The sequence below is a fragment of the Heloderma suspectum genome, chromosome 1 (genome assembly GCF_057233095.1).
Source record: "Heloderma suspectum isolate Gila_16-S chromosome 1, 16-S_ref, whole genome shotgun sequence".
Classification (NCBI taxonomy): domain Eukaryota; kingdom Metazoa; phylum Chordata; class Lepidosauria; order Squamata; family Helodermatidae; genus Heloderma; species Heloderma suspectum.
Window position 1 is genome coordinate 43,223,331 of NC_139458.1, and position 23,677 is coordinate 43,247,007.

Sequence of the window (23,677 nt, forward strand, 5' to 3'; positions counted from 1 at the left end):
CCTGCCCTATGTGTCCAAGACTCAGTGTACCAGTGGCGCCTGAGTGAACCTGTAGGTCGGCTTGGAGGAGCAGCTCACACCACCAGGAGGAGACGCCAGTAAAATCCCACAAAATTGAAGCCAGATCTCCAGATTCATGTGCACAGCAGAAGTGACCCTGGTCCTATGGTGCGGCAGCTGCAGCCCCTGCATTGCCCAACAGAGCTGGTGCAGGAAGGCATCTTTTTACATCTCACTACCCTGCATGAGAAATTGAAAAATGCCCTACAACTTCTTGCAAGGGCCCCCAAGGGAGACCTTATGGAGATGTAAAACCTCCTGGAGCTGTGCCCGAAGGACCAGAAATATGTCCTGAGGGAGGCGAGAACATTGCTTAAGGGTGTCTAACTCGATTCCCTGGAATGTTAACATGGCAGACAGGCCCACTGTCTTATGAGCAAAAGTGACACTGAAGTCAAAAGGAAAGGGAACGAATGCTTCCATTAAGTTAGAACAGTGCCTTGGGCTTTAGGACCCTACACAGCACATGCCCTTCAGGGGCCAGGTGCTGGGCTCCTGGACCGAGACAACTGTCTCATCGGAAGAGGTATTTCACACTGAGTGCAGATGCCCAGGGATCTCGTCAAGAATGGACTGGCCTTTGGGGAAGAGAGGCTATGAAAGGGGGGGGGGGCTATACCCCATCCTGCCAGTACTTCCTTGTCTATTTTTCCCAAACCCATCGATGCATGGTAAGGACAGAGTCTGATTGCAAGCTAAGTATGGCCTATGTCGACCCTAGAAAGTGGTCCTGAAACCTAGTATGAAGTGATGTTCCAAGTAGAATGCATTTTCACCGTCGGGGTAGCGTTTTAAAAGCCAGAGGAGCGGCTCCATCCTAACCAGGCTGGGTCCCATTTTAAGGGAGCTGTAGCCTCCTACAAGGCTTCCCACTGCCTTGGTCTGCCCAAAGGGGGACCCCACCACCCCTGGGCTCTTGGATAAGAGGTGCATGGGTGCTGTCCGCTACAAGGGGAGCACTTATTACGAAACGGCAACGGTTCCGGGAGCATGCGCTCTTCAGGCTGTACTCCCAGTGCAGCAAGCAGTGCTGAACCACTGGACCTGCGATAGGCAGAGGCCAGTGTCGAGTCCGTCACCAAAACCCAGCAGGGAAGGAGGCATAACTTGTAGCCCAAAGGTCCTGGTCTCTCAGGTCCCACCACATAGAAGGGTAATAGCAGCCCTTCTGCGGAAAACCTCATCATAAGCCAGCTATGCTGCCCCTAAGGTGAAAGCAATAGGAAAGAAGTAGCCCAGATGGGCATTGCCCCTCTCTCCGGATAGTGAAAGGAGACAATATTGCCACCTATGTGGGAGTCTGAGTGCGGGGGCAGGGCAAGGGATCCAGAGCTAATCAGCAGGACCCTGCCAGACACTAACGAAATGGGAGTTGAGCAGCTGGGGCTACTGCGGAGATGTGACTAATGGAGCTGCAGGTGGCCCGTGCGTCATATAGGGTGTGGTCATCTCACCATATCCGGGGCAGCCACGCCCGGGTCCCTTGCAAGCAAGGGGGGATGTCGCTTGCAGTGCTGCTGACAGAGATGCCCAAGGACAGTGGACCACCTCCAGTTGTGGTGTGCCACCCAGGTGAGCCTGCGAAGACGAGGTGTAGGCCTCAATGGCTTCCAGGTGCACGGGATCCAGGGCAGCAGCACCCAGGTCCCGTGCCAACAAGGCAGATGATGTTACTTGTATCACTGCTGGTGGAGCTGCCTCAGGAGGGTGGACTGCCTCTGGTGGTGGTGCGCTGCCCAGGTGAGCCTGCAAAGACAAGGTGGAGGCTGAAATGGCATCCAGACATGCTGGACCCCGGACGGCCATGCTTGGATCCCTTGCCAGCAAGGCGGAGGGTGTCAACTGCGTCACCAGTGGTAGAGGTGCCATGGAAGAGTGGATGGCCTCCTGTGTGGGTGTGCCATTGGGGTGAACCTGAGAGGACGAAGTGGAGGCTTCAATGGCATCCAGACGTGCTGGACCTAGTGTGGTCGTGTGTGGATCCTCCACCAGTGAGGTGGATGATGGCGCCTGCGTTCTGGCGGTAGAGAGGCTTTGGTGGGTGGGCAGCCTCCAGAGGTGGTGCGCCAGCGAGCCGAACCTGGGAGGATGAAATGGAGGCCTCAATGATGTCCAGACATGCTGAAATGGAAAGCAACAATGAACGTTGCATCTACGGTCGCGTCCGTTTGGGCTGGACTACCGTGGTGTTGCCGGGCCCAGCCAGGGGAGGGGGGTGCTATCCTGGAGGTACGTTCTGCCGCTTCAGGGCAAGAAAGGATTGAAGCCAGGATTGGGCCTGCTTCATCCTCAGACTCAGAATAAAGCCTAAGCTGTGGCCACTTCGTGGGAGGTCATGGGGCTTTACCCTTCCCTTTTCCGCCCCCTTGTCCTTCCTTAGGAGGCATGGCGTATGGCAAAGGACTACTTTGGGAAAAGAGAATGGTCTAAAGTCACCCAGTGAGGCCTATGGCCAAGTGGAGACCAGGACCTGGGGTCCGGACTGGGTGCAACACTCTAACCACTATACCACACAGCCCCTTGCGGTGGTGCTGAAGGCCAGGAGGACAGGCCGAAGGTGGGGCCTGAGAGGGTGCTGGCAGCAATAGCCCTCCCCCAAATCCTCCAAACCTGTGGGCCTGTTGGTCCGGCGCTGGGGACGGACAGGGGAGTCCCTTGGAGGGCGGTGAAGCACTGCCGCTGCCAGGGACAGACTGGCCCAGGAACCGCGTCCTTGGCAGCACAAGGCTTGGCAGGGGGCTTCGATGAGGAGGGGGAGCGCCACTGGCAAGCAGGCTATGCCGCGTGGCCGCCGGCACAGACTAGTTGGGCTGCTCCCAGCGTCTGCCGCGGTACGTGGAGGAGGAAGGCAAGGGGGGGCGCATCACAGAAGCGACCGCTGCCACCCCTAGACAATGAAGTGCGGCCACCACCACCAATGAGGAGGCCAGGGAGGTGTGCACCGCAATCGCCCACCACCACCCGACAGCAACACTGCGCCGCCACTGCTGCTGCTGGCCAGGAACCAGCAGGGCCCGGTCGCTGAGCTGGCCACAGCGCGGAGGCAAGCAGTGGCAGGAGGAAGGCAAGGGGGGGCATGCGCTGTAGAAGTGAGCGCCGCCACCCCAGGAGTGGAGCGCAGCCACCAAGCGAGGGGTGCCTGTGCTGTCAAGGCGAGTGCCGGCACCCTTGGAGGCGCTGTTGGCTGCAGGCACAAGGCGATGGTGAAGCAGCAAGCAAAGGTCGGTCGCTGTTGTCCAGGGGATCTCTCTCACTCAGGGAGCCGTGAGAGCAAGAGAGCTGGTTTGGGAGGGGGCGCAAAGCTTAAGAGGTCTCTGCTGACTCCTCCCCTGCCTGGTGGTGCCATGGGGGGGCACCCAATAGGCAGCAGCCACCTCTTCTCACTACACCCCCCCGCAGCGTCCCCCCCCCTTTTGCCAGACAAACTGGCGCCAGGGTTAGGGCATTTCTAGGGATGTCAGAGAATTCTGAGACGGATCTCGGTGAGGCTGAATGCCAGTGCATTCGGCCCTCCCAAAATCCATCGCAGAATGAAGCCCCCACCCCCCCAACCCAGGAAAGGCATGCGGGATGAAGTCCCCACCGCCCCCAACCCACAAAAGGCACACGAAATGGAGCACCTACCTGCTCTCGTCCACGCTGCTTTGCGACTGGCAGCCGTCCTGCGGCCACCAGTCGCTTCCTCCTCTTCATAGCCGTGACAGGCTATGCAAATACTTACGTAGCCTATCACGGCTAATGCAGGGACGCCATTTGCGATGTATTTACATAGCCTATCATGGCAGGGGGAAAAAAAACCAGCGTACGCAAATGGCGGCTGCTACCGCCATTTGCGTATGCTGGGGTTTTTTCCCCCTGCCGTGATAGGCTACATAAGTATTTATGTAGCCTATCATCATGGCTAAATACAGGGACGCAAATGGTGGCTACGACAGCCGCCATTTGCGTCCCTGCAGTGCTGCCCAGCGGCCGGATGTCCGGCTGCGGGTGGCCGGAGCCGGCCAGCGGCTATGGCTTGGCCACGGAGTGAAGCAGGCCGGGCAGGATTCCGGGGGGGAGGACCAGATCACCTCCTCCCCCTTTGAGGATTCCGGGGGGAGGGATGGAGTGCCTCCCCCTCCAGCGGAAACAGAACAGAATGGAAGGTAAGTGTTCCGTCCATCCCTAGGCATTTGTACATATATTTCATAGGGCAGTGGACAGCTTTTCCCGTGAACTGCACAGCTTTCTTCAGGTTACTTCTAACTCGCTTGGAGCTATCAGCCTGGTTGTTACAATGATTATGTATGCAGGCTTGATTAACCATGTCTCTCATATTTCAAACTTCATTAAAATATTTTTTTTCCAAATTCCGATGAGATTGTAAAGAAGGAAAGAAAGTGATTAAGAGGCATCAGGTACTGGAGGCATGTTTGTATAATTAACGAAGTTCATATGGCTTCACACAGGCTGTCTGTATTTTCTGAATAATATGATCAGCAAGTTGCTAGCTGAATAGTAGTGACTTGTTTAACAAAACCAATGAAGGCTTAAAACAGCTGAGTGGAGAATCTTCTCTGATCTGAGTGTGTATCTATTGCTGAACACACACAGATGCATGCATGCACACACACTGCTGAACCAAAATGCCTCTTCCCATTATTTGCTAACTTGTTCACAGGCTGCAAATCTGAGGACTATTTTGGAAACTGGAGGGTGAATAGGGTTGTGAACAGAGTGGGACTTACCCATGGTGGCAATCATACTCCCTGCTGTTGGTGGATGTCATTTTCCTTCAATGCACACCCAGTTTCCTGTCCTGAAGATACCACAGAGCCATTTCTTCTGGCTCCTGATCTTACTCCGAGACTTGATAATGATGTCACATGGTGCTGTCATCAAGCCAGATCAGACTGTTCTCACTCTGATGTCTTCTAGGAGTAAACATTGGAGAAAACAGCACTCCACAAAAGCAGCAGGGGTGAACGCAACCAATGTGCTAAGACTCTGTAGTGATCAACACAGTCACCACCACCATTGTCAGGATCATAGGAAGAGAAGGCATCTGTGAAAATGTGAGTGTGGGACCTGATTTTGTGAAACCTGTAGTCCCACACACAACCCACACACACACAGTTTCGGGGGGGGGGGAGTTTTCAAAAGAAATTTCCACTCTTGTCTATATATTTCATGTAAAAGGTTAATTTTAAAGGGTGTTTTCCCAAGACAGAAATCAAGGGTGACAGTGTAAGTCTAAGGAAAACAAATGGTGGCACAGACAGTCTAAGAAAAAGAAACACTTTATATATTGTGACAAATCAAACAATGACCACTTTGGGGAAGAAGAAGAAAAAATCAAACAGTCATATCAATAAATAATAGAAATAGGGATAGATGGACTCAGCTCTGTCTGTGCCACTGCCTGTCCACTGAACTCCTGTCAGCTGCCCAACCCTGCTCGCCATGCCACGTGAGCCTCCACACACAGCTGGCTGAGTGAGCCACCATTTTTTCACAAAACGATGGCTCGGCCAGCAGGTCTGGTAAACACAGCAGCTTGGCAAGCAGGGTCCAGGATGTCGAGTACGGGGGAGTCCACAGGATTCCTCCCCCCTCAGATTCTCACAACATCCCTAAATAAAAAGAATAATAACCATTTATATAACACTTTATGTCAGTAAGGGTGCAATCCTATGCATGTTTAGATAGGAAACAGTCTACAACTTCCAGCGTTACCCAGTATGGCTGACTGGGGAATGCTAAGAACATAAGAAGAGCCACACTAGATCAGAACAAGGGTCCATCTAGTCCAGCACTCTGTTCATACAGTGGCCACCCAGCTGTCAACCAGAGATCCACAAGCAGGGCATGAGCACAAGAGCACCATTCCACCCATGTTCCCCAGCAACTGGTGTACATAGGCTCACTGCCTCTGGTACTGGAGGTAGCACATAGCCATCAAGACTAGTAGCCATTGATAGCCTTTTCCTCCAGGAATTTGTCTAACCCCCTTTTAAGGCCATCCAAACTGGTGGCCATCACTACATCCTGTGGTAGCGAATTCCATAGTTTAACTATGCACTGTGTCAAGAAGTACTTCCTTTTCTCTGTGCTGAATCTCCCACCAGTCAGCTTCCTAGGATGACCCCGGGTTCTAGTATTTGAAAGACGGGAAAAAATGTCTCCTTATGCTGGGAGTTGTAGGACATTTTTCTGTCTAAACATGCTTAGGATTGTGTCCTAATTCTTAAAACTCATTTGTACAGTAAGTTACTATTATGATCCCTAAACTGCAGCTGAGAAATAGCAGCTTGTTTAAGGACACCTAGTGATTTTGTGGCAGGAGCAAGATTTGTTCCAAAAACTTCCTAATGCACTAAACCTAAAGGGGGTTAAACAAATTCGTGGTGGATAAGGCTATCAATGGCTACTCATTTTGCTAGTTATAGATTACCTGCAGCATCGGAAGCAGTATGTCTCTGTATACCAGTTGCTGGGGAACATGGGCAGAAGGGTACTATAGTGTTCACGTGTTGCTCATGTGCCCACTCCATGGGCATCTGGTTGGCCACTATGGGAATGGAATGGTGGACTAGGTAAGCCGTTGGTCTGATCCAGCAGGGCTCTTCTCATGGTCTTGTCTTCTTATCTCCAACAGAAGTATATGTAGCTGCAGAAACAGAAAGACTTTCTGTTCTCCGGAGAATACCAATTGCTACTCAGCAATCAGGCAATAATCAGGAGGGGTTAGCAGCCATCCTTTTGATGAGGAAAAAAGAAATCATTGATGGCCCCCATTCAAAATGCCACCTGCAACAATAGAGCACCAGCCTGTTATTCACAACTTATGAATGATTCATGTGTAAGCTGTAGGCAAATCCAACCAGCTGATTATATGCAAACCATTTTGATAAGGATGGGGATACAATAGCTGTTGTCCACAGCAGTGGGACCCCTTTGACAGTGGTGCTTCTGAATTGATGGATGCTTGCCAGTTGACCTCCCATCCTTCTTGCTTCTCTCTACCATTGGCCTTTAAAACAAAGAGGTGACCCCTTCCCTTGGTTGGCTTCCTTTCTGCTGCCACAGTGATAGAGGTTAAATGTGACCAAGGAAAGCAATTAAAATAGATCTGTCATCTTATTCAAATGTGCTGCGTGCAAAATTCTGCCTACAAAGGGACCTGACACTGTAGGATGGTAATTGAGATTTGAGATTCTTCCCTGTTGACAGCTTGTGACAAATATGGAAATTTTCTTTATGCACTACCTTAAATGTGCCAAACATAGACACACATTATAAATGAGAAAATGGACGACATTTTGACTATGGCATATTCAAAGCTTGGTGAAGTTAACTTGTCACCTAGTTGGAAAATGAAGGCCAACAGGGACACCAACAGCCAATTTTCATGGCCATTTATACTTTGCTGAACGTCCTGTGGTGAAGTTAGCATGCATTTTGGGGGGTATGCCAGACTGGCATGCAGAATGGGTCAAAATCTTGAGTCAAATCATAGATTTGGAAGGTGTCTTATAGATCATCTAATCCAACCCCAAGCTCAATGAAGGAAATCCAAAGCGTATCCCCAGCAGATGGCTATCCAGCCTCTGCTTGAAGATCTCCAGCAAGGGAGAGCTCTCCATATCCCAAGTAATTCATTCTATTGTCGGACTTCAATTACCATTAAAAAAAAATCCTAATGTTCAACCAAAATCTGTCCTCTTCTTCCTTAAAGCAATTAGATCTAGTCCTGCTTTCTGGGGCAGCAGAGAACAAGTCTTTGCCCTCTTCTATGTGACAGCCCTTCAGGTATTTGAAGACTGCTGTTATGTCCCCACTTCTCTAGGCTAAAGGAATATCCTATTCCTTCAACCTTTCTTCATAGAGTATCTTTTCAGTACTACTAACTATCCCCCTCCTCCCCCTCTGAACCCAGTCCATTTTGTCTGTATCCTTCTGAAAGGGCATCTCCCAAAACTGGACACAGTACTCTAGATGAGGTCTTAAATTAGTGTAGAATAAAGTGGAGCTATTACTTCTCATGAGTTGGAAACAATGGTTCTATTAAGTCAGCCTAAAATTGCATTAGACTTTTTTTGCAGCCACATCAAACTTCTGACTCATGTTTGGCTTATGATCAGCTACAATTCCAAGATCCTTTTCACATGCCAAGCCAAGTATCTCTGATGTCTACATCTCAGCTTCTTTTTTCTTTTCTTTTTTGCCTAAGTTCAGAGTTGAATTTCATTCATTCATTTATTACATTTTTATACCACCCAATAGCTGAGGTTCTCTGGGTGGTTCACAAGAATTAAATCCACAAGATACAGCATAAAATACAATATAAACTTTAAAAGTTCAAAACTACAGTATAAAAATAAAACCTAAAAGCAACAAAGAGATTGAAAATACAGTAACAGATTTAAAACAACAGAGCTAAAAGACTAAAATGTTAGTTTCATTTTAGTTTTTTGTAAGTTTCAGCCGTTTTTCATTCTGTCATTTTGAATTTTGTTTCTGTCTTCTGAGATGTTCACTATGCCTCCCAGTTTTGTTGTCATCTGCAAAGTTAATAAGGATTCCCTCCACCTCTTTATCTAAGTTAGAACTTCCCAAACTGTGGTCTTTAAACACTGGTGGTCTGTGAGCTCCATTCAGTTAGTCTATGGAAAGGTATCCTACAGCTGAGAATATCTGTACTTGGACCCACATTTGATTTATTTTCTGTGATAATGGAGATCAATGCCGTTTTGACCAGGAAAGGATTATCAAACAGGGTAAAAAGGACCTGGGGAGTTTCTCCATGAGAACAGAAGGAGATGGAAGGAGAAGCCAATCGTGGCTTACCTGGATTTTTCAAGCAGCCTATTTTGGTCTGCGCAGGGTCCATGAGCAAGTGAATCACACCTGTAAAAATCACTTCACAGAACATACTTCCAGGTTGGGGGGAGGGGTTGGAGTGAATGTCATCTGATGGGCAGGGGCTGCTTAAGCAATAAGAGAGACTCCCCCCCCCCGTCCAGGCTCTCCCCCTTTCTCCTTTGTTAAAATCCTGAAAGGTTTCCTCCCCTGTATCCACAGAAATCACTCTCTTTCTCTCTTCCTACTTAGGGATGTAAGAAAGTCACGCGGATGTGATTCGCGGTGGGGGGGAGGCACTCCATCCCTCCCCCCGGAATCCTCGATGGGGGGGAGGCGATCCAGTCCTCCCGCCTGGAATCCTGCCCGGCCAGCTCCACTCCGTGGCGCCTCCGCAGAGCAGCCGGCCAGGGCCGTCCGCAGTCGGAGTTCCAGCCACAGATGGGCTGCTGAGGACACAAATGGCGGCCGACGTAGTGGCCACCATTTGCATCCAGCCAGGCTGCCGTGATAGGCTACGTAAGTATTTACGTAGCCTATCATGGCAGGCCCAAAAAAACCCAACAACCGGCATACGCAAATGGCGGTGGCTACAGCAGCCGCCATTTGCATTCCCTATTTTTCACCATTTTATCTTACGTAAATATTTACATAGGCTATATGGTGGGGGGGGAAAGGGAACGCAAATAGCACCCACTACGCTACTTGCGTTCCTCTTTTTTTTTGCTGTAATAGCCTACGTAAATATTTGCATAGGATAAAACGGCAAAAAATAGGGAACACAAATGGCGGCTGCCGTAGCCGCCGCCATTTGCGTATGCGTTGTGTGTGGGGGGTTTTGCTTGCCATGATACGCTACACAAATACTTACGTAGCCTATCACAGCCTCCGCAGGGACACAAAAGGCATCCCTGCATTAGTCGTGATAGGCTACGTAAGTATTTACGTAGCCTATCACGTCTATGATCACGAAGTGAATGGCGGCCGCAGGGCGGCTGCCATTCACAAGTCAGCGCGGACGGCAGCAGGTAAGTGCTCCATTTTGCGTGCCTTTCATGGGTTGGGGGCTCCGTTCCGCGTGCCTTTCATGGGTTGGGGGCGGGGGCTTTGTTCTGCCATGGATTTCGGGGGGCCAAATGCACTGGCATTTGGCCTCACCGAGATCCGTGGCAGAATTCTCCACCACCCCTATCCCTACTTCCTTATAGCGACAATCATTATAGGATCACAGTGTTCTTGGTGCCCTGCTGCGATCAATCAAAGCTTCGAAGGTTTGACATTAAGGCTTTCTAAATGCATTATTTTGATTCATGGGGATCTCAGTAACTTCAGGAGAGCAAATTTCAGGAACAAGCCTCATTTACCAGAATGGGGGTTACTTCCAAGTAGACACACATATGTTTGTGCTGGGAAAGGAGGGGAAACAAAGGGAGGGGAAAACAGCCCCCTTTCTAATGCTGTGCAGGAAGGAAGGTCTGAATTAGTTACTTCTGAAGACAATAAACCAAACAGAGAATCACAGCTTGGGGAAGTGCTTTACACCCTTTAGGGGATGTGTTAAAATGTGTTATTTCAATTGAGGGGGATCTCTGGTGTGCGCATTCAGGGGACAAGCCTCTTTGATCACAATGGGAGTTACTTCTTAGTAGACACTAATTGGTTTGTGCTGGGAAACTCGGGGACAGGAAACACCCCTTGACTGGGGTCACAGTGAAAGACACACCTCTGGGCAGGGCTAACATATGCGAGGTAAATGCAGGGGTTGGGGCACACAACAACTATACCACGGAGAACCCAACTTAAGGAAAAGAATCGGCAGTATCAGGAAATCTGTTTTTTTCCCTGATAAGCCCCGGGGTGGCAGCTGGATGGCCATGGCATCATGTATCCCTAACGACCTCCAAATGCAGCCAGCTCAGAGTAAATCGCTCATGGAGACACAGCCCTGGTTTAGGGCCTGCAATTTTCATAATATAGCTCTTGTTTTGACAATGATGCCAGTCCTGAAGAAAATAATAATAATTAGAATATGAGTTATGACTGTGCTTTGTTTTGTAGTACAAAAAAAAGTGTAGGTCATGTATTCAGATTCAGACTACCAGCAAGGGTGTGTGTGTGGGGGGGGGGGAGTTTGAGAACCACTGATTAAACTCATTGATAAAAAATATGGAAGAATATCAGCAAGAACAGAACATGTGAGGCAGCCCATTAGAAATCTCCCTTCCATTTGATGAGGAACTATTGACAAGCACTCTTTGAGTGAGGTTTTCCAACCAGCTTTGAATCCATCTGCCAGTATTATCAACTAGCCTGCATTTAGCTAGTTTACTCACCAAACTATCATGGAGAACTTTGTCCAATGCTTTTCTGAAATCAAGATGAATGTATGTCCTCAGCATTTCAACAATCCAATAATCTAGTAACCCATCCTAGAAAAGAGAGATAAGATTATTCTGGAAGAATTTAACTGCCTTGAGTGCCATTTTTCTTGGTAAATTTAAAAAAAATACATTTCTTCATGACAAATCTATGCTGGCTTCTACTAACTACTACATTGTTTTCAATGCGCTTACAAATAGTCTGCTTTAAAATCTGTTCTAGTATCTTCCCTGGCATCAGACTGACCAGTCTGTAGTTTCTTGCTTCCTCCTTTCCCCCCTTTTTGGGACAACCTTTGCCTTTTTTCAGTTCTGTGGCACTTCGCCTGTTCTCCAGGGTTTCTCCAAGATGATAACCAGGGGGTTCTGAAAGTACATCAGCAAGTACCTTTAATACCCTAGGATGCAATTCATCTAGACCTGAAGTCTTAAAATTGTTTTAGGTATTAGGTATTTCCTGACCAAATCCTTATCAACTCTGAAGCACTATGAGGTAGGTTCTACTGTGTTAGAGAAGTTATGTTGCTTTGTGTGGGACTAGGTCCTGACATTCCCTACTGTGGAAATGTGGGGGTGAGCTTTGCTCATGTTGCATTAACTATGGATAGGGCTGTAAGTTGTTTTGCCCCATAACAACTGGAGAAGACGGATCACTCTAAGAAATTATGATATCTCCACACAAGGATTTTTTCACATAACATGAATGAACATAGACATGAAAAGCTGGCACAGTCTATACCTCATCCTGTGGTCTATCCGTGATTAGTCCTCTGTGTGAAGAACCACGTGAATGTCCAGCTCATTGTTCTATCCACCACGCAGACTGTTGCTGCATGCTGAATTTCTGTCTGTGAGAAAGGAGGTGACTCATCTGCCACAAGCAGGAATTGGCATAGGAAAAATGACCACCAGAAACAATAGGTTGGATCTTGGGTCTTTCTTCTTCCAAGGATGGGAGGGCTCCATCCATCCCCAGAACACTTCTGATCCAGTGGAGCATTTCCTCATAGAACAGGGGAGAAGGTGATTTTCATTTATTTCCTCCCCCCCCCACCCGCAGCCTCCATTCCACCCCAAAAATCTGCTTTGGGGGTTGGAACAATGGCGGAGATGGGATTTGGGGCCACAGAGGGAGATCTGACAAAGATTGGCTCTTCCCCCTGGCCCATTTTCACCAGCAAGAGCATTCTGAGTGGACTTTCACTCAGGCAATGCTCCTGCTGGTGGAAAAGAAGCTAGATCTAACCCACTGTGGTTCTGTGAACTGGCCCTTACACTTTTTTTTTAGGAGCTGCTAAGCCTTCATGTGCATTATGTTTTCATTTCAAAACCAATACTGCATACTTGCAGGGATACACACAGCTCCTAGTGATTAATTCTGCAATTGCAAAATATGACTGGAACATGCCACGTGTCTTTGCATATTATTATTATCAATGTGCTACTTAAGATGTATACCAAAGATGGACTTGTGCACTTATTACATGAATTCTTGGGAATTTCAATTAGATAAGAGATAATATTTTAAAGATGTAAGCAATTACCACTTCCTGTATTTCCTAACAGACTTAAATAGCCTATTAATTTTTAGCTGAGGATGAGATGGCTAGATAGCATCACGGATGCAATGAATATGAACTTGAGCACACTCCGGGAGAGAGTGCAGGACAGGAAGGCCTGGCGTGCTATGGTCCATGGGGTCACGAAGAGTCGGACACGACTGAACGACTGAACAACAACAACAACTTCAAGATACTTAGTTGAAAAAAGAAACATTGCTAGTGTTATGCCCAATTGTGCATATAGCTATAATGCAATCCTATCTGTGTTTACTCAGAAGCAAGTCCAACTGTGTCTAGTGGGGCTTAGTTCCAGGTAAGGGTGCACAGGATTGAAGTATTTCAGCATAATCTTATCTGTGTCTACACAGAAGTAATTCCTATAGCATTCAATGGGAGTTACTCCCAGATAAATGTGTATAGGATCATTGCAGTCTTAGCATTCTTTGGATTTGTTTTTCCTTGTGTCATTAATGCCATATCAAAGAAAAGTTGTAATTAATTACTTCTCTCCATCACTCGGGGGAGGGGTCCTTTTAATAATGGAGGTGAAACTGTGACCCAGAATATTTTCCCACTTAGGGTGCAACCCTGTTGGGTTGCCATGCGTTAGAAGGACACCTCCTATCTTGGAAGCTTCTGAGTATCCAGTGCCCTACCGGACTGCCGGGGGGAAGTGACAGGGGCAATTTTCACTGATCAGCCCTCCTTTTTTTCTGTTTCCCCTAGATGGGCTAGAGGAGAGCACTGCTGGAGGAGGGGGCAGGGCTGGAGAGGTCATAGGACTTTTCGTCTCCTGGCCTCTCCTCTACCCTACTCTGCCTACCCACCAGAACACCCCCTTTTTGACCTCTGTGAGGTCATCCAAGGTGGCTTTTGCAACCTTGGAAAGCAGGCTGTGAAGGGGAGGGGGAGAGATCAGATCTTGGAGACCCCCTCCCAAAGTTGTAGTTGTGTCTATGATTTGGGGAGGGGGAATGTGAAAAATCCCATGCTCTCCAGGGACCACAGGACTGCACCCTTAAAATGACAAAGAAGGTCAGAATGATTAATGGCACAGCATGAGTCCAAAGCATGGAGTGAATAATAGGGATGGATGAATCTCTCTGTTTTGCTTGGTATATCATTCACATTTTTTCAAGCATGCATTTATTCTATCCCATTTCTGCATCAATTTGCTTTTTTTTTTAAGTCTCCACAAGTAGTAGACATTTTCATGCACTTTTTCACATGCATGAAAATGTGTACACATTTTATGTATTTCTCATAATATATGCATTTCTACAAGCACTTTTCCCTAATAAATAAGTTTGTATGTAATTTCCCCTTATGTACACATTTTTATACACAACTTCCCCAATATATGCATTTTGTATGCTTTTCTAAAAATTGGAAAATGACATTTTCCAATTTCTTGGAAAACCAAAGCTGAGTAAGGCATGTTTGTTTTTGTTATTAAAAGGGTACAATCACCACCACCACCACCACCACCTCTTGTTTAGAACGGGTAAAATGTGGTATTAGCAAAAGTAAACACTTCCCACTTGTGTAATTGCACTATTCTGCTATACCACTGTGCCACCTAGAGGTTATATGGCAGAAAAGCAGGAAAAGAAATGCTCTCCATGGAGTGCTTGGAACTCAGTTCTGTGATGAAACTGAAAGTAGATACAGTGGATTAACAGCTTTGTGTAGAAAAGCTCAAGGTGGTATATAAATTAATAATAATAATAATAATAATAATAATAAAAGCACCACCCTATTTGCTATGCATTTCATTTTTGAAACACAGGTCTTGGGACTCAAGCCTATCTAATGACCATGTCCTGTATGAGCCCCACTGCAATAACAGCTTGGGCAATAGGCCCTGCTCCAAGTGCCTTTGCTACCGAAGGAAAGAACTCCTCCTCTGAGGAGCACAGTCTTTACAACAGTTGCCCCAAAGCTCTGTAATACCCTCCCAGATGAGGTGTCAAGTTGCTTTTCTCTCATGTCTTTCTAGAGAGGATGCAAAATATTTTTTATTTCAGAAGGCATTCATCTGTTGAGATCCACTGCTGTGTTGTTATTACAGTTAACTGTTGTTATACATTTGGTGTTTTTAAATTGCTAGGTGTTAGTTGTATTATTAGACTATCTTTTAAATCTTTTGGGCATAAACTGCATTGAGCTGAGGAAAGATGGGATAGAATATTTCAAATTAATGAAATGCTTTTACTAGTAGAAACAAAGGTGGAAACTCTATTTTAGGAATTGTTCTCTGAGTTCACATAATAGGGACATATATGAGCAGAATCTTATATACGCACAGTGTTTTTCAGTACATCACTGTTGGGCCTTGGAACAATTTTGCCTTTAAGTTGTTGTGAAAACTCCATCACTGCAAACAGTGAAATAAGACACATCGAAGCAAGAGGAGCTAGCTTAATGGAAGGGACTCTATTATATGCTTATATGGGGTGTGTCGAGCCTTGGTTAGCAAAGCGTATGCCCCATGGCTTGATGAGCAGCCAATGGAACGTGGCTACAGGTTGGCATTCTTTTTTCCCACCCATTTGTGGTAGCAACTGAAGTGCTTAGTACCAGTGATACCTCTTTGCAGCAAATACCTGCACAAATCAGGAGTTTCTCTTCTCATGCAGCAATTAATACGGTTCCCATTGACAATGATGCTACAGACCTGTAGAAAATGCCTTTCAGAGAAACAGTGAACTAAAGGTATCACACAGCCTATCTGTTGGATTAGCATAATAATCTGTCTGCATATACAAAGCACCCCAATCCTTTCAACAGCCCTTTACTAATTAAAGTAGAACATAATCCCTTTTCACAGATTCTTAAGCTGCTGTGTACAATGAATACATCCTGTGCCTGCTACCTCCAACCTCCGTGATTTCATTGTTTCTTTGTGGACACAAGCCCTATTCAGGTGTTCACCCTCATTGCATCTTGTGGAATTATGCCTGCTGCCCTCAGCCTTTATGAGTTCATTGTTTCTTTGTGGACATATTACATAAGGCCTATTCAAGTGTTCACCCTGATTTCATCTTGAGGGATTATGGCTGCCAACCCCAACCTCTGTGAGTTCATTGGGGGTTTTTGTGGATATAAGCCCTATTCAGGTGTTCACCCTCATTGCATCTTGGGGGATTATGGCTGCTACCCCAACCTCTGTGAGTTCTTTTTTTTTCTTTTCTTTTTTGTGGACATAAACCCTGTTCAGATGTTCAACCTCATTGCATCTTGGGGGGTTATGGCTGCTACCTTCAACTTCCGTGAGTTCATTGTTTCTTTGTGAACATAAGCCCTATCCAGGTGTTCACCCTCATTGCGTGAGGAGGCGGGGGAGATGGGACCATGCTTACTGGTCTGCTCCTCTGCTATGGCCCCACCACCTGGCCTCGCTGCCTTCTATGCAATAGATGGGGAAGGTCTGAACCAGAGAGCTTGCTCTATGCGTGGACACTCTGCCCATGATTTAGAATCCAAATCACTTGGGATTCTGAGTTGCTCAGGGAACTTAGTTATATAGAACAGTCTCCTCACTTCAGACCTTCCCTATCCAATGTGTGGAAGGTGGCAATGCTGAGCGATGGGGATGCAATGTAGGGCAGAGTTAATGCATACATCCCCACTCTTTCCCCTTCATGCAATTCTAATCTTGCAAAGGATGGAAAGCCTCAATAGGGCAAAACCCTACATGCCATCTAGGACTCTGCAAAATGCAGGGTGCCCAATGAAGCAGAGATCCTATTTGTGTACAACTTATACATGCGTAAACTGTGTTCTCAAAGGACTAATGTACATGTAGAGGTCAGAGGGCGGGGACAGCAGGTGTGATTCCCTCCCACACATATGTTGTGCAGTGTTTAAAAATGTATGAATAGGGATATAATCATCACCCTTTCCAAATTTAGGGCAGTATCCAACAGGGTGCTTATGGCCCCACTGACGCTTTTGTGCCCCGCTGATTCTTTTCCGCAAGCAACTCCCACTCCTTGCAGAATGGAGACTTAGCACTTCCGGAAGCAATGTGAAATGAGTGGAAACACTTGTTTCTGGAAGGGGCAGGTCAGCAGAGCTCACATAAGGGAGCTCCGCCGACCTGTCCTGATCCAGAAATGAGCATTTCCACTGATTTTGGGCCTTTCTTTAGGAAGTTCTAAATCTCCGTTGCGTGAGCAGTGGGTCCTGCTTGCACAATGGAATCAGCAGAACCTACTACTTGCAAAAAGAAATTGGTGGGGCAGAAAGGAATTGATGGGACCAGAAGTGCCCCAATGGATACTGCCTAACGTATTTGCATAATGTGATATTTCTCAAACTTTTTGAATTCAAGACCATCAAGGCAAATGGCAATACCCACCACCCCCTTAATTTCCTGAGAAATTACTTTCCCCCCTATGATTTTTCACTCCCATGCATCCACCCTACGAATGGTCAGAAAAGAAAACTGTTGATTTTTTATTTTTTTATTTTTTATTTTTGCCCAGCCTTAGCCTGACTCCCTAGCCAGTGATTGAAAGGAACGGAACCAAATGGCTTTTTCCTCCAGTCCCTGTATGCAACATTCCTGCTCAAGGTATTCTGACAGCATCCACAAAAAATACACACACAGAAATTTCTCATGCACTCCCCCCACCCTTGCACCCAATCTTGAGAGGCCTACTCTACATGTCACATTTTGAGGCCTTAGGCCACAGCAAGAAAACTCCACTTCTAGTTGTCCAACCCTTTCATGCCAGTTAAATTTTTAAAGTATTATAGACATTATGTTTCTTGTAAAGATGTTAGCCACATCAAAAATCAAGCTCCTTCTGGAAAAATAGATGGTAGCCATTATTTAGTTGTGCATATATATATGAACACTTCAGATTGCTTATTCCCAAGCACTGAAGCTGAACTAAATAAAAGCCAGCCATGTGTCAAAAAATGCTAAGGCAGGTCATTTGAAAACCAACCAAGTAGGAACTATAGTTTCGCTCCACTGTATGAACAAACAATGAGATAGAATAGCCAAGACATAGGAACAGTAAAGTCTATTTCAGACACTATCCTGGAGGGTGATGTTCTTCACATGGTGGTGGAGTGGGCATGCGCCCCCCTCCAACACAGATGACCACAGATATGACACCAGTATTCCCCTGGCTAAGTGCTTAGATGTCCAAGCTGTAGAATTCTTCTCCACACCCACACCCCCAAAACAAGGGAAGAGCATGCAAATTAAGCATCTGTGCAATTTCACCTTTGTGTAGAGAATCATAGAATAGTAGGGTTGGAAGGGGCCTACAAGACCATCGAGTCCAACCCCTGCTCAGTGCAGGAAACAGGCCCTGATTAGAGGCCCTGATGTAATCTACCTATGGCTATGGAGGAGAGTGTTACTGAGACGTTCCTCCATGATGGCTTGTACATGTGTGTTTTGCTGGCATCACCCTAGCACTTTGTCTAATCTGTTTAATTGTTTTGGAAAGGCTGCATGGGTAAGGAGTGTGTGGCAGCTAGGAGCAGAAGGGCCCTGATGGTAATGTGTGAGCTACTAGCACCTCAGCTAGTTAGAGTTCATGACCGGTGTGTGTCCTCTATTGTAATGTAATTAATAGGAGTTGCCCTTGTGCAAGTGCGCAAATGATGGAAATGCCGGACGAATGCACCTGCTTTCCTGACGTCCAAGTCACCCCGCTTGCAAAGCAACCCATGAGGTAACCAAAGAATTGACTAATCTAAAAACCTGGCAGGAAACATTGCCCAATCCTGAAGTGTGCCTCTAGTGGGGGGTGTACGAATCCCTTACGTTGCTCCGCTGAGGGGCATCTGCAGTGGGGGGGAGGCACTCCATCCCTCCCCCCGGAATCCTCGATGGGGGGGAGGCGCTCTGTCCCTCCCCCCGGAATCCTGCCCGGCTGGCTCCGCTCCACGCCAAGCTGCTGGGCTCGGCTCCACATCCGGCCGCTGGGCAGCCCTGCAGGGACGCAAATGGTGGCTGTTGTAGCCGCCGCCATTTGCATCCCTGTATTGAGCCGTGATAGGCTACGTAAATATTTACGTAGCCTATCACGGCAGGGGGAAAAACCCCAGTGTACGCAAATGGCGGTGGCTACCTCCCCCCCACTGCAGATGCCCCTCAGCGGAGCAAGGTAAGGGATTCGTTATTTTTCCCCCTGCCATGATAGGCTACGTAAATACTTACATAACCGATCATGGCCAGGGGGGAAAAAACCCAGCGTACGCAAATGGCGGTAGCCACCGCCATTTGCGTACGCTGGGGTTTCCCCCACACACCTTCATAGGCTACGTAAATACTTACGTAGCCTATCACTGCCTCCGCAGGGATGCAAATGGCATCCCTGCGTTAGCCGTGATAGGCTACGTAAGTATTTACGTAGCCTATCACGGCTTGAAGAGGAGATAGCAAATGGCGGCTGCAGGACGGCCGCCATTCGCAAAGCAGCGTGGACGGGAGCAGGTAAGTGCTCCGTCCCGCACGCCTTTCATGGGTTGGGGGGGTGGGGGCTTCATTCCACGACGGATTTTGGGGGGCCAAATGCACTGGCATTCGGCCTCACCGAGATCCATCGTGGAATTCTCTGACATCCCTAGCCTCTAGCTATATCATCAGGTTAAGACACCACCAGGTTATCCCTCATGGTACCGCTTTGTTCTGAGAACCTCCCTGTGTCTGTCCCTTGGGAGCATGGCCTTTGTAATGCTGAACTGGTCAGCTCAAATTCATTTACAGGCACTGGTGTAGTGGTAAATGTTGAGGTGCAGGCACTCATGATGACAGCTCCCATAGCTAAGTCCCCAAAGAGAGCCCCCAAAGTCAGGCAGCTGTGTTACACCCTCTAGTTCTACCAGATTTCATCTCAACCAGGAGCAGGCCTTGCGTAAAGCTAAAGGGTTTTAATTGCCCATCCCAAAGTAGTTTGCATTACAACAGGGAGAGCTTACAACAATGGGCCTGTCCCTTACTCCCTCTCAGTTGTAAAAGTACCAGATCAATAGATGGAAACATAATATACTTTGGAAGACAGAAACAAAATTCAAAGTGATCTTGATAGACTGGAGCACTGGGCAGAAAACAACAGAATGACATTTAATAGGGATAAATGCCAAGTTCCGCACCTAGGAAAAACAAACCAAATGCGCAGTTACAAGATGGAGGATACGTGGCTCAACAACACGACAAGCGAGAAGGATCTTGGAATTCTTGTCGATCACAAGCTGAATATGAGCCAACAATGTGATGTGGCTGCAAAAAAGGCCAATGCTATTTTGGGCTGCATTCATAGAAGCATAGCTTCCAAATCCCAGGAAGTACTAGTTCCCCTCTACTCAGCACTGGTTAGGCCTCACCTGGAGTACTGTGTCCAGTTCTGGGCACCACACTTGAAGAAGGATGCAGACAAACTGGAGATGGTTCAGAGGAGGGCAACAAAGATGGTCAGGGGACTGGAAACAAAGCCCTATGAAGAGAGACTGAAAGAACTGGGCATGTTTAGCCTTGAGAAGAGAAGACTGAGGGGAGATATGATAGCGCTCTTCAAGTACTTGAAATGTTGTCACAGAGAGGAAGGCCAGGATCTCTTCTTGATCATTCCAGAGTGCAGGACACGGACTAATGGGCTCAAGTTACAGGAAGCCAGATTCCGGCTGAACATCAGGAAAAACTTCCTGACTGTTAGAGCAATATGACAATAGAACCAATTACCTAGGGAGGTAGTGGGCTCTCCCACACTTGAGGCATTCAAGATGAGGCTGGACAGCCATCTGTCAGGGATGCTCTGACTTGGATTCCTGCATTGAGCAGGGGGTTGGATTCAATGGTCTTATAGGCCCCTTCCAACCCTACTATTCTATGATTCTATGATTCTAGTTGGACCCGGTGGTAGTATTAATCTCTTCCTAATTTCCACAAAAGGCCTCCAAGAAATGCATGTAAGATGACAAGCCAGTATGGGTTAGTTCACCTGTGGGGCTCCAAGATGCATGCCAGCTGCCATTTTAAATATGCAAGCAATGATGTGTTGTGCAATCCCTGGTTTTGTGGTCTATTTGAGGGTTAAACAACCCATCTGAGGGTCAATATAGTCTTGCTGGGAAAATCCATTCCTCCCATCAGCTTCTTGGTAGGATTGCAGCTAAGTTCAGAGTAGGGAAGTCTGAAGGGGGTGACGGATGACATCACTGATGAGAGATTTTATTATATTAAGCAGTATATAATTATTAATAAACAAATAAAGTAAGAAATCATCCTTGCTATTCAAAAAGTCCCAGCGCTGGCCCCTTCAAGCCCCAATTCCACTACAGCAATTTTCTTCTGGAATCAAGCTATTGAAACTTTTCAAGGGAGGGATGTGTCTGCTCTTCCCACACTCAAAGTCAGCTGCCACTGGGATAAGTGACTGAACTGGACCTTAGTCCGAAAAAGGGGTAAAAAACATCACAATAGCTGGCGGTAGAGGAAAGGGTCATCTCAGTAAGGATGTACGAAAGTCACTTACCTTTTTGCAGGGGTGCTTCGCGGTGGGGGGGAGGCACTTCGCTTCTCCCCCCAAAGTTCAGGTGGGGGGGGAGCCGTCCCGCCTCACCTGGCCGAAATTCAGGCCAGGGAGAAGTGCCCCGTCTCCCTGGCCGCGAAACAAAGTGTAAAAAAAAAAAAAAAAACATGATAGGCTACGTAATGATTTACGTAGCCTATCACGGCTGACTTTGGAAATCTAGCCGTGATAGGCTACGTTAATCGTTACGTAGCCTATCACGGGGTTTGTTGTTGTTTTTTACACTTTGTAATGGCGGCGGCGGCAGCCGGTCAGAAGACCGGCTGCCGTCCCCGCCCCTGACAAAAGGCTGACGAACCGCCGCCAGGACCCGCCGCCGGGAGGGACATTCACCAAAGGTAAGTCCCATCCCGGGGAGGGGGCGGGGGGTGGAGAATTTCACCGCCGATTTCGGGGAGAAATTCTCCGCCATCCCTAATCTCATGGTAACTCTTCCTGTGGTTAAGCTTTTTTGATTAAGGTACTCCCATGTGCACTAAAGGCAGTTAACTTCAATCGCATGTACAGGCATTAAGTTAGCACAATCATAAGAGAAAGACAGTGAAAAGTCAATATATGGTGTTTTCCCCACATGAAATATGATTGTGGTAAGTTGCTTTACTGTGTGGATGTTTTAACCAGCTGAAGTAGCCTCACTTGCCTGGTGAGGTTAAACTCTGTGAATGAAGTAACCTTGGGTCCAAATTTGCAGCAGGGGAGAACCAAATGAACACAAGCAAATATCCGCTGGAAGCCTTAACTGCATTCGAACAGAAGCAAAGCCCTCCCACAGAGCAGAGAAATGTACTTATTTCTAATAGGCCGGTAATACAATTGAATACACACTTTGTGTTCTGTGAGTCGCAAGGAAAGTGAAGAATTAAGCACACAGCATGGTCTCCAGAGATGATTGAGAAGGAGGACAATTTGGAGGAGGGAAGAAGAAACTGGGAAGGTGACAGGATTAAGATTCAGTGTTATTTTTATTGCAAACCTGAGCAGGAAGATAATGAATTCTGGAGCTGGCTCCTGGGAATCAGGTTGCCGTATTCTGGGCAATGGAGAGATGAATAATTAATAACCTACTTCAAAGTTCATAACTTCCTCCTCCTCCCCCAAGGAGATAATCAGAGGCAACAGCTAACTAAAGGGACAACCACTTGCAATGTCTTATGCAAATTATCCTCATCCTGGCTTCAAGGTGTGCATTGCATCCTAGTTGGGAGGACACCTCAGATGTTCTCCTATCTCACAGTGGCATGGTGTTACACCTGGCATTTGTTCAAAGGCCTGGAAAGGGATTAGGGCCACTAAGTCTTGTAATACAGTGATAATATATCTGTCCTTTGGAGCCCAAGTGATGAGGGACCGAACTTGGCAACAAGCAAGGTGTATTTTAGAATATGCATATTACAGAAAGCTCAAAAATCTTTGATGAAGATTTGTTGTCTGCTCCAGAGGCAAATGAGCATTTCATAATGTATGCATTGCTGCTAAGCTTCCTTTCCTGGTTATTGACATCTGTAGGTATAAATGGGTACCTGTTCATCTACTCCTGCATGGCTGTTTGTAAGTTCTTGCCCATTACTTAACTTGAGCAAGATGATCATCAAATGCTGGGATGTTTATTAAAACATGATTGTGAAGGTGAACTAGAAATGAGGGACAGGCAAGAACCCCAACCTCCCTTATTAAATTCAAGAAATATTCCAAGGTGGTTAGAATCATAGAATCATAGAATAGTAGGGTTGGAAGGGGCCTACAAGGCCATCGAGCCCAACCACCTGCTCAATGCAGGAATTCAAGTCAGACAAAGATGTAAGCAAAATAAAGACATAAGAGATTACTAACCCATAGCAGATGAAAGATACAACAAAACTTAAAATGCCCAAGAGAACAATGGTGCCAGGTGAGGCTTCTCAGTGAGGTCATTCCATAATTGGGGTGCCACTGCCAAAACACCTTCTCTCTAGTTAACACGAGTCTCACCTCAAATGGAAAAGAAATTCCGAACAGGGCTTTAACTGATGAACATAGAGTATGGGTAAGGGCATTCCATCAGTTACTTGGGTCCCAAGTACTTTAAAGATGTACCGGTACTTTGAATTGGGCTGGAAGGTGAATAGGCCAGCCAGTGAAGCTCTCTCAGGACATGTGGGATGTGGCCTGAACAAGCTGTCCCAGTCAAAATGCTGGTAGATGTATTTTGCACTAACTGAATTGTTTGAACTGTCTTCAAAGGCAGCTCCATGAATGATGCATTAGTAATCCCTTCCTAACTGGCTTCACCTCACCTTGC